Source organism: Octopus sinensis, linkage group LG22, assembly GCF_006345805.1.
Source record: "Octopus sinensis linkage group LG22, ASM634580v1, whole genome shotgun sequence".
Classification (NCBI taxonomy): Eukaryota; Metazoa; Mollusca; class Cephalopoda; order Octopoda; family Octopodidae; genus Octopus; species Octopus sinensis.
Genome location: NC_043018.1, coordinates 24,032,797 through 24,045,296, shown reverse-complemented (window position 1 = coordinate 24,045,296; position 12,500 = coordinate 24,032,797). Strand labels below are relative to the sequence as shown.

Genomic DNA, 12,500 nt, shown 5'->3' with positions numbered 1-12,500 from the left:
GAAATAAGTTAAGGAAAGGGGTCAGATATATTTACAGTAGATATTTTCTTAATGCTGTATATGTAAGTCATTTAGGAAACCAAATTAGAAACAATACCATTGTGTGTGTTGGAATCTCTCAACAGAATTTAAAGCCATGTTTGCCTCTTTAGCCATATTTGGCCAAAATACTCAACCTGTTTTACATTCAAACTGGCCATATCCAGCCTCTCACTCTTGTCCTACACTGTCTTCTAAAAATAATCACATCATTGAAATCTCAGTTATGAGATGATGCAGGAATAATTCAGAAGAATGTAAACAAATAAGCATTATATTTGGTAAAGTTATCTGAATGCCAAAGGGTTTAAGACAGCATTACTGGTTTGAATTTCTGTTTTAAATCTTGGGCCTCATTCAATCTGCTGTTTGTTTCTCCTATTTTAACATATTTCTTCTCAATGTTTTGTACTATCTCTTGTTCCCATACAACCTCAATAATATTTATCAAAACTTGTTGAAAGCCCTTATCGCACACCAGCTGTGCAGAAGGTTATACTTAGTCACTTGTAATTGTTTAGTAACTGAATTTAAATTACTTTGTAGTGGCCTGCTTACAAGGGTTACTTAAAAGAATATATATTGTCCCATACAACAAGTGATGCAACAAACTAGAATTTAAAAATTCTATCAGAAGAAGCTGTTGTTCCAAATCAGTATTTCCAAGGCTTCTCTCCTCATCAATTTCTACTAAAGAATCATTTTTATTGCTAAGATAAAAATCACAGTGGTCCCAAAGCATTGAACCAATTGATTTTGCTTCATATACTGGCTTAATATCTTGTAAGTAGCTAGTTAGAATTTGCTAGTGCTGAGTTGATGCAGAGAAATAATTATGGCTCTGTTGAACTAAACTGAAGAATTTTGTTACTTCCAAACAACACTTAGCAATATTAGTGTCTACAGGTGTACAGGACACACACAAAAAGGTATGACTGTTTTTTGAATACCATTTTCTTTACCTTTCATCTTACTCTTGTTTCTGTCACCTTCATCATACATATTCTCAATTGGTAATTTCGTTTACTCATCTTGTCCAAGAAACATTTCTGCCATTCATAAAGGTACCTGTAGTTTCCTTTTCGTGGAATAAATCTCCCCTAAATGTTGTTTTATGATAAACTCCAGGCTCATTTCATTATTGAATGGTTTGAACACAACTCCAAAGTGTACAGTCAGTGTTATTTACGCAACGTTACTACATCAAATGTTCAGCCCAGAATAATTGTTTAGAAAACTGCTGCGTTTTGTGTGTTAAAAATTTGTTGCTTTATTAAACCTACCAGAAGCTATATAAACTAACTTTGAATACCTTTTCCTAGGCAGTGAGCCATTGTTTCTTAGCGTTAACCCTTTCATTACCATATTTCTGTGGAAATACACTGCTTTTGTTGCAATTAATTTTGAAAACAAAGAATTTCTAAGATGACTTTGTTATTAAGAAGCTGGTGTTTGGAACATAAATTAGCATGAAATTTTGATGGGAAGTTCTAATTTAGACATTTTAATGCTGTGGAAAGACACTGGCTTTGTTTCAGTTCTTTTTTAAAATATGAAGAATTTAGTAAAACAATTTTGTCATTATTAAGGTAATGTTCGGTGGTGAGCTGGCAGAATTTTTATACTTTCCAAGTTCAAATTATTCTTTTGGGGTCGATAAAATTAGAACTAGTTGAACAGTGGGATTGATGTAATTAAGCTAACTGCTCCCCTAAAATTTCTGGCCTGGTGCCAAAATTTAAATTAATTGAAACAAAGGCCAAAAATATGGTCACAAAAGGAATAACAACTAATTTGTAAAATAAACTGGGATCTCTTAAGGATCAGTAAAATAAACTGGGATCCCTTAAGCTCTAATGATAGCCCTAACTTTGTCCTTAAAACAGAATGTTTAATGCATTTCAGAGACTTATTTATGTCATGTGGTTTCAACTCCTCATTTAATGAAGGAGTTTGCTTTGCTACTATATAGTTTGGGGTTCAGCACCACTCTGTGGCACCTTAGGTGTGATGCACATAGATCAGTGGTTTGTATTGGGCTCACAATTATGAGGTAGTGAGTTCAATTTCTGGACTGAGCTGTGTTGTTGTATTCTTGAGCAAGACATTTTATTTCATGTGGCTCCAGTTCACTCATCTGTGGTAATGAGCTGCAACATCATTGGTGCCAAGATGTATTGGCCATTACTTTTCTCTTGGATGACATCGGTGGCATGGAGAGGGGAGGCTGGTATGCATGGGTGACTGCTGGTCTTCCATGATCAATCTTATCTGGACTTATGCCTGGGAGGGTAACTTTCTGGGTGCAATCCCATGGTCATTCATGACTGAAGGGGGTCTTTACCTTTTTTTAATATTATATGATATATACGTATGCATGCGCGCGTGCACACACACACACAGGGTGGTATTAGTGGTAGTGGAGGTATCTTCTGCTATAGCCCTAGGCTCATCAATTCTTTATGAGGGAATTTGGTAGACAGAAACTGTGTGAGAGCCTGTCATGTATGGAGTAACCAGATCAGACTGGAGCCTGGTGCAGCCTTCAGGCTTGCTAGCCCTCAGTCAAACTATCCAACCCATGCCAGCTTGGAAAGCGGATGTTAAACGACGATGATGATGATGATGATGATGATGTGATGAAATCACGAAAGGCTGTTTCTACAGCTGGATGCCCTTCCTAATGCCAACCAGCTGTAGAAACTTTGCCAGATCACTTTGCTCTCCAGAATTCTTCGCTGCTAACATAAATAAGCTACTGATAAAATGGCAAAATTATGTCGATAATTTTGGTGCATTGCTTTTTGTTGGGATAAATAAAATAAACTTCCAGTCCAAAATTAGACATTTCATTCTTAATGACCTGATATATTTTGGGAAAGTCATTTTTATTTCTTGCCAAATAAACACTCAATATATATTCATTTCTTTACTTGTTTATTATTATTCTTATTTTAACTTGTACCCATTGTCAGGAAATCTTTCGTCACACACCTGTGACCTCTTCAGCAACTCTTCTATCCACGTGTTTCCTCCTTGACTGTTTAGACATGATTTCACATCAGGAATCTTGCAAAACAAATTCATAAACACACACACACACACACACACACGCACACACATACAGTTGCTCGATTAAAGGCAGTGCTCCAGCATGGCCGCAGTCAAATGACTGAAACAAGTAAAAAGAGAAAAAGAGGTGATTCATCTGATTAAAATGCTTCAAGGTGGTGCTCCAGCATGGCCGCAGTCCAATGACTGAAGCAAGTGAAAGATAAAAGATAGCCTTAGTGTGAGTAGGAGGGTTTTTGTCTACTTTATATACCCAGGGGGCATGTCCCTTCCACACATTCAAATATATTGTACATAACTCAAGTTATTCTTGTTTGTCATCTTGCATCCTGTTATCTCTCCTCCTTGTAAAGTATCTTTTATCTAATTAGGCCTTGCTGCTCACCCCCCCCCACCCACACAAACACATTGTTGTGGACCCCCTACTCTCCCTCTGCGACCCTTTCCCCACTCTCTCTCTCTCTCTCTCTCTGTTGATGGTCATCACTATTGCCACTACTACTACTACCACCACCACCACCACCACAAAAACCATGATTGCTGCTACTACTACCTCCACCACTGTTGCTACAATTGTTACCATCATCAGTATCATGACAACCACCATTATTACTCACACTTCTCTCCTACACCACTACCTTCTCCACAACCATCACCACCACTACTACTACTACTACTACTACTGTCACCACTACCACCACAATGATATCACTATTATCCACTAATACAACAAATACCATCACCTCCACACCATTACCACCACTGTCACAATGCCAACCCTACTACTACAACTACTACAACTACTACTACTACTACTACTACCACCACCACTACTACTACTACCATTGTTACTATCACCATTATTATCATGATAAGGACCTATTGGTACTCCCCCCCCACTACCACTGCCATCACTACTACAACTACTATGATTGTTGCTACCACCATTATCATTGTTTTGGCTACCACTACTAAAGATTGTTACCACCACCACCACCACTGACATCCATTGACACCACAACCATCACTATCTCCACCCCCTACTTCTCTCACTACATCCCCTCCCATTTCCTCCATCCTCCCCATCACTCCACTCCCTCCATCACTGTCACCACCATCACTGCCATCGCCATCATCCCACCCTATTGCCCCCCCCACCCCCAACCACTGCTGCCATTTCTGTCACCCCCACCACCACTGTCACATCTACCATCCTTATTGACACCACCACCACCACCACCCTCTTCACCATCACCCCACCACCATCATGCCCCCCCCTGCTATCATACCAGCACTACCACCACCCTCATCCCTCTAACATCACCCACCTCACCCTCATCCTTTCATCACCCCCCCACCACGTCCCCCACCATCAAGCCTCTTACTCTCCACTCCTCACTATCACACCTCCACTGTCCACCCCACCACCATCATGAAATTAAGAGATTATTGCTGTGATAATTGGGTTGGTGGGTTGCCTAAGGGGATTTCTTACTGACCCAGGATTGCATCACTGTTGGTGTCAAATGTTGGGTTGTTGTGCCAAATCTCGTAACACAACACCTTGCTGAACAGTCAAACACAGAGAGTCTCTAAATGGTTGCTAGAAATACCAGCTGTGCTCCCTTGGAATCAGAGTCAGAAGTCTTGTAAAAAATTTTTTTTTAAATTACATATGCATTATGTCTGCAAAAAGCCTGGGACGCTCATAGCTGGAATGCCTTTGATTATAGGTCTGCTCAGTTGGGACTGACCTGGGCTAAATAAAAAAAAGATGGCATTCATGTATTCTAACCTCCTTTCTGTCTCCCTTCACACACACACACACAATCACATACTTTCTCTCTCTCTCTCTTTTCCCCCACATATATACAACTAGTTTTCTTTGTCTTTCATACAAACATGCACACACTCTCTGTATTGCTCTTTCTCTCTCTCTCTTGCACATACACACACACATGGGCTCACACATGTGCATATACTGTCTCTCACATACCTACACTGACTTTCAACCCTTCTCTCTCACACATACATGCTAGCTTTTCCCCCCTCTCTTCCTATCTTTTTCCTCACACACAGGTTTTATATTTCTCTCACACATACATGGTTCATACACACTAACTCTCTCACACATATTTCCATTTCTTTCTCTTTTATACACTCATATATTGGCTCTCTCTCTCTCACACGCACAATCTTCTGTCACAGGGAGTGTATAGTTGTGATTTTAAAATGTTTCATTTTGCTTTTTTACTATGTATCAAACAACCTGTATATATTGTCTCACTCAACAGGATACAACAGGTAAGAGAACAATGCAGCCACAGAATACTTGATGTAAACTTATATAGGGCGGCGAGCTGGCAGAAACGTTAGCACGCCGGGTGAAATGCTTAGCGGTGTTTCGTCTGCCGTTACGTTCTGAGTTCAAATTCCGCCGAGGTCGACTTTGCCTTTCATCCTTTCGGGGTCGATAAATTAAGTACCAGTTACGCACTGGGGTCGATATAATCGACTTAATCTGTCTGTCTGTCCTTGTTTGTCCCCTCTGTGTTTAGCCCCTTGTGGGTCGTAAAAGAAATATATATGTATAATGAGTGTGTGTGTGTGTGTGTGTATAGCACATGTTCAGTCCACTGCTGGAGGAATGCCTTAGTAAGTTCTCTCCACCACCAACCACCACCATGTTTTCTCCATCCATGTTTGAGTCCCAGCCAAAGAATTTACCAAAGCCTTCATTCTGACTTCTGCATGGTCTTCCTCTCCTATTCTCTGAACATGGTGTCCACTCTGTCAATTTTCTGTTCCTTCTATTTTGCCTTTCATCCTTTCGGGGTCGATAAATTAAGTACCAGTTACGCACTGGGGTTGATGTAATCGACTTAATCCGTTTGTCTGTCCTTGTTTGTCCCCTCTGTGTTTAGCCCCTTGTGGGTAGTAAAGAAATATATTATCTTTTCTTCTAAACATGTCCTGCAAAATACCATTTCAGAGTTTTTATTTTCCATGTAATGTCCATTAAAGTTGTTGCCACTCTTATCCTATCGTTTCCCCACTTTCCGATTTTCCTAATCTTCTGCATCCTCCTTTCCATGGCTTTAAATTATTTTCAGTGCTCTTGTTTGTGATCCATGTTTCAGATAGACACATAATTTTTCTGGAAAGGTAAAAAAGAATATAAAAATGAAGCAGGTGTGGGATTTTTTGCTAAATATGGATATTGCTGGAAATGTTATTAACCACATCATCATTTAATGTTTGTTTTCGATGCTGGCAAAAAGAGAGTCAGTAGACTATGAAGAAATATGTATTAAGGGAGTGATCCCCAGAGAGACAGAGAAATAACAAATTAAATCAACCAAGACGAGATAGCAAACTTCAATATCACAGCGTATTTTATCTGTGACTCAAGTTGTTCATTCATGTTTTTACATCCGTTTTTTCCATGCTGGTATGGGTTAGATGATACTCGATCTGGGTTGGACGGTTTGACAGGATCTGGCGAATTGCAAGGCTGCTCCAAGCTCCGAGTGACTAACTAAATTTATAAAATATTTATACAAACCACAAAACCTTTTCTTATTTACGGAGAGTACAGATGGTCATTGTGAAGTATCTTTTATAATTTTTCTCGTTCATTTTCTCATTATCTTTCTACTTTTGAGATGTAGAGACAAAAATATGATGTGCCCGCAAAATGAGCAGATAGTCAAAACCATTGACAAGCTGAACAAAAATTGCAAAATCAATGTTATCGAAGTAAATCCAACTAATGGCTATGATGATGAAGAAAGTGAAGTGCTTTACAGGCAGCTTGATGGTACCTTCAAAGAAGAGAAAGTGAACCATATTTTAGTGAATGGGAATTTTAATACAAAAGCGGGCATTAAGAATTATAAAAGTGAAAATGTTACTGGAAAATATGGGTATGGGGTAAGAAATGAAAGAGGAAAAAGACAAATTGAATTTACATAATATGAAACAATGAGAATAGAAAATACCATTTTTGGCAAAAGAAGTGCTAGAAAATGGACACGGAATAGTCTTGAAGACAGAATGAGAAATGAAATTGATTTCATACTGTCAAGCAACATGTGTGTGTGTGTGTGCATATGTATGCATGTATTTCTTTTTAGAAACTGAATCTTGAAGCACATAAAGCTATGTAGTAGTAGCGTTCTTTGTGCAACATGTAGATGGGCATAGTCTTGCATTGAGATTTCAATAATTGAGTGTTTAGTTTTAGGATGACATTGCAAGAGGCCAGACCTGTTCAGTTTACATATAGACAAGGTAGAATATTTGGACTGGATATGGCTGGTTTAACCCTTTAGCATTCAGATTACTCTGTCAAATGTAAAGCCTGTTTAATTACATTGTTTTAAATTAATTGTACAGCATCTTGTAACTTTGAGATTTTGATGATGTCCCTGTCTATTTTTAGAATGACTTTGTAGGGTAGGTGTGAGAGGTCAGAGCTGGCTGGTTTGTGCATATAACAGGAAGACAATTTTGGCCTGGTATGGCCGGTTTAAACACTAAAGGGTTAAAGGCTAAAGGGTTAAGCATATCTGGAACTGTCATCATAGCTACCAAACATCACACTCAATAACCTGCCTTTGCGTAACCTCATTTTTTAATCAACTGAAATGTCGCAGTTCTCTCCCTTGTATCTTGTCAGATACATTTTTATTATTGTTAATGTTTACTCCTTCGTATTCAAAGAATTTCAAATAATTATAATTTTATTGATTAATTATCATTTCATTAAGCTGTTGATTTAATCTATCACTTTAACAACAACACCACCACCTCCACCATCGTCGTCATCATCATCATCATAATGGTTCTTGGGTTACTTTAATGAAATGCTCTCTGTTGCACACATTTAGGTTTAGCATCTGGTTTGAAGATACTTTCCCCCCCCCCTTACCTTTCTCTCCCTACTTCCTGCGAGATTTGGAGACCCTGTGAAGGGCCATGGGTACTGCTTTTCCTCTGGATTAAGTAATAAAAGAAAACAAAGAAAGCATATTAACTTGCTTTTCACAATATATATTATGTGTACTAGGCGCATTTGTGTGTGTCTGTGTTCTTTTATATATACTCTACACTCAGAACCACCCCTGGATTGGATCTACAGTTTATATAGGGCTGGCTACCTATGTGTATTTGTAGTCTTTTATTTGTTTGTCATTTAACTGTGGCCATGCTGGAGCACTGCCTTGAACAAATTGACCCCAGGACTTATTCTTTGTAAGCTTGGTACTTATTCTACTGGTCTCTTTTGCTGAGCCACTAAGTTAAGGGGACGTAAACACACCAACATTGGTTGTCAAGTGACGGTGGGGGAAAAACACAGACACAAAGACACGTAAATATATACATATATATATATATACCGTGGGGTTCTTCCAGTTTCTGTATACCAAATTCACTCACAAGGCTTTGGTCAGCCCAAGGCTATAATAGAAGACACTTGCCCAAGGTGTCATGCAGTGGGACTGAACCCAGAACCATGTGGTTGAAAAGCAAGCTTCTTACCACACAGCCACACCTGCACCTATATATATATATCTCCATCTATGTGTTTGTGTGTGTGTGTATATATATATAGTTTGAATTTACAGAAAACAAAAGATGAAGACAAGTGAGTGAACAACAAGCAGACATGTTAGTTCAACATCTGGGAAGAATGGAACATTCCTTGATGTTTCAAGCTTATGCTCTTCAACAGAAAGGGACGAGAAGAAAAAAAATGGAGGGAGCTAAATAAAGTGTAGGGGTTAACAGTTCAACATGATGAAAATATATATAGATAGATGTGTGAGTGTATATGTGCATACTTACAGCATACAACCAACAAACAACGACTCTAAGTCACTCCAGAGTTCTGCAAGTTCAGCACCTGGCCTATCCTGGCATCCTACATGCTGAAATACTTAACTTCTAATGAATTCTACAACTGACACACGCACACATGCACACACAGACACACACAAACACACACACACACACACATTCATACTCACTCACACTATTTTTATTATTGGTGATGTGGTAGAATCGTTAGAAAACTGGGCAAAATGATTAGTGATAGTTTATCCATCTTTACAAGTCAAAGTTTGCCATGCCTTTCATCCTTTTGGGATCAGTAAATTAAGTACCAGTTGAGCACTGGGGTTAATGTAATCAACATTATCCCCTCCCCCTAAATTGCTGGCCTTGTGCCAAAATTTGATATCATTATTGTGAGTATGCTTGGCATTTTGCCACCATCTTCATCCTGTGGTCTTCCACTCTCTCTCTCTCTCTCTCCTGCTTTTCCCTCAGGTTGGGCAACTGTGTATTTTCTTTGCGGTAGTACACCTGTTTCTGTCTTCATCCTTGTTCTTTCTCTCTCCAGCCGGGTAACCTTGTACTCCCTCTACAGCAAGATGCCTATATCTGTTTCATTATAACCTTTTCATCATTACCTCCTCCCCTCTTAAAAGTTTTTGTCTTGCAATTACTTGGTGACCCTGTCAGTGCAGGTGCTACCTAAAAGTACTCAGTCCACACTGCAAAGTGGTTGGTGTTAGGAAAGACATCCAACTGTAAAGAGACCTTGACAAAACTGACCTTGCCTGTGCTTGTGCCATGTAAAAAGCACCAAGTCTACTCTGCTCAGTGATTGGTGTTAGGAAGGGTATCCAGCTGTAAAAATCTTGCCAATACAGAAGTCTGGTGCGGCCTTTGTGGTTCCATGCTAGCATGGAATATGGATGTTAAATGATGATGATGATTTTATTATTATTAAAGGTATAAATATAGCTCTGTTGATAGGTATAGACATCATCATCATCATCGCTTAACGTCCATTTTCCGTGCTACCATGGGTTGGATAGTGGTCATGAAATTTGTTTTTCAGCTACATTTTTAAGAATTCAGTTTCATTGTGTGGACAAAATCTTCTATTAGAGCCATAGGTTGTTCCAATGTCTTGTGAGTGGAGTGGGCAGGCAAAAAAAAAAAAACCGAGAAAAAGTCTGTGATGTATGTAAATGTGTGTGTGTGTATGAATCTCTATTCTATGTATCATCATTAATTCTATCTGGAGTGGAAATGGAGACTTCATTACAAGATATCCTGTAGATACAACATTCAGCCTGTAAGAACCAGTGGAATGATTTTTTTGCCAACACTTGCCTGTTGGCAACAGGAAACCTATCTCAACAAGTTTCATCTAACCCATACCAGCGTGGGAAAATGGATGCAGAAAACATGAATGAACAAATGGAGTATCATCTAACCCATACTAGCATGGAAAAAACGGATGTAAAAACATGAATGAACAACTTGAGTCACAGATAAAATATGCTGTGATATTGAAGTTTGCTATCTTGTCTTGGTTGATTTAATTTGTTATTTCTCTGTATTTTACTCTCTCTCTTTTGCTCTCTCTGTCTGTCTCTCTGTAGGGATCACTCCCTTAATACCTATTTCTTCATAGTCTACTGACTCTCTCTTTCTAGGTCTGATTAATTCTCACTCACTATCTCTGTATAAGTCATTAACTTTCTTGCCATTCATATTGTACAGCTGAAGGGAAGGGAGAGAGAGAGAGAGAGAGAGAGAGAGAGTGAGTGTGAGAATGTATGAGAGAGAGAGAGAGAGAGAGAAAGTGTGAGTGTGTGTGTGACAGAGTGAGAGAGAGAGTGAGTGTGTGTGTGAGAATGTATGAGAGAGAGAGAGAGAGAGTGTGTGTGTGACAGAGTGAGTGAGAGAGTGTGTGTGTGTGAGAGAGAGAGAGAGAGAGAGAGAGAGAGAGTGAGTGTGTGTGAGTGAGAATGTATGAGAGAAAGAGAGAGAGAGAGAAAGTGTGAGTGTGTGTGTGACAGTGAGTGAGAGTGTGTGTGTGTGAGAGAGAGAGTGAGTGAGTGTGTGTGAGAATGTATGTGAGAGAGAGTGTGTGTGTGAGAGAGAGAGAGAGAGAAAGAGTGCGTGTGTTTGTGAGACAGAGCTATACATGTATGTATGTGTTTGTGTGTGTGTGTGTATATATATATATGTTTTATCTTTTGCCTGTTTCAGTCATTTGACTGTGACCATGCTGGGGCAAAGCCTTGAAGAATTTTTAGTTCAAATGAATCAACCCCAGTACTTATTATTTTTTTTATTAAGCCTGGTCCTTATTCCATCAGTCTCATTTACTGAACTGATAAGTTATGGGGATGTAAATATACCAACACTGGTTATCTAACAATGGTCAGGGACAAACACAGACAGACACTCACACATAAATATGTATATACTACCTGAATTACCTGGTAATAATCAGAAAAGTGGGTGGGTGGGCGTTATTTCCAGTTCCCGTTTCCATTACACTGTTTCATGTCCTATCCCTATTCAGTTCCTGTTTTAGTTCCACTCCCATTATTTATCCCTAATCCTATTTAAAAAAAATTTTTTTTTATTACTTGTTTCAGTCATTTAACTGCGGCCATGCTGGAGCACCGCCTTTAGTCAAGCAAATCGACCCTGGGACTTATTCTTTGTAAGCTAAGTACTTATTCTATCGGTCTATTTTGCCGAACCGCTAAGTGACGGGGACGTAAACACACCAGCATCAGTTGTCAAGAGGGACAAACACAGACAAACAGATACACACACACACATACATATATATATATATTATATATATATATATATATATACGACAGGCTTCTTTCAGTTTCTGTCTATCAAATCCACTCACAAGGCTTTGGTCGGCCCGAGGCTATAGCAGAAGACACTTGCCCAAGATGCCACGCAGTGGGACTGAACCCAGAACCATGTGGTTGGTTAGCAAGCTATTTACCACACAGCCACTCCTGCACCTATGTCAGTATGTAAATTTTAGAATCAGGTGTAATTAAGCCATTAGATATTTTATTAACCTTTATGGTAATAGTTTATTGCTAAAAATAGTTATTACAATCTATTAATGCGATTGGTGGGTGAATATGGGAAGTTCCCACATTATCTTAGCAAATGAATAGGCATTTGAGTAAAATGTTCCACATCCTATCCTGTTTTCTGTTCAGTTCCTGTCTTTATGCCCAACCCATCGTTATGGTAATAGCTTATTGCTAAAAATAGGTATTACAAATTATGAATTCGATTAGTGGGAAAATCCGTGTATCATAGCTGGCGTTGTTGTGTGTCGTAGCTTATCATAACATGGCCGTATCTTGTGTTGCATGATAAATATTAAGATGTTATAGTAATTTGTATTTAATTCATCAAATTAATCACATGGTGAACCATCTTCCAGGTCACTGGTCATTACATTGTTCCATGTCCTATCCACGAATCCTGCAGTTTATCACGTCTTTAATGTAACCTTAGCATGACATACGGGTGTGACA

The 12,500-nt window shown here is 38.9% G+C and overlaps 1 protein-coding gene across 4 annotated transcripts in view; it reads left to right on the top strand.

Moving 5' to 3' along the window:
- Nucleotides 1-12,500, top strand: part of LOC115223237 (inositol-trisphosphate 3-kinase homolog) — a 70,176-nt gene that overhangs the window by 8,851 nt on the left and 48,825 nt on the right. The window contains exon 1 of one of the 4 annotated variants that reach the window (XM_029793731.2): nucleotides 5,303-5,415. The exons of the other annotated variants lie outside the window; for them this stretch is intronic. The gene's annotated coding sequence lies outside the window, so the exon portion shown is untranslated. Of the gene's footprint in view, nucleotides 1-5,302; nucleotides 5,416-12,500 lie in introns of those variants that run through there. 4 annotated transcript variants of the gene reach the window in all.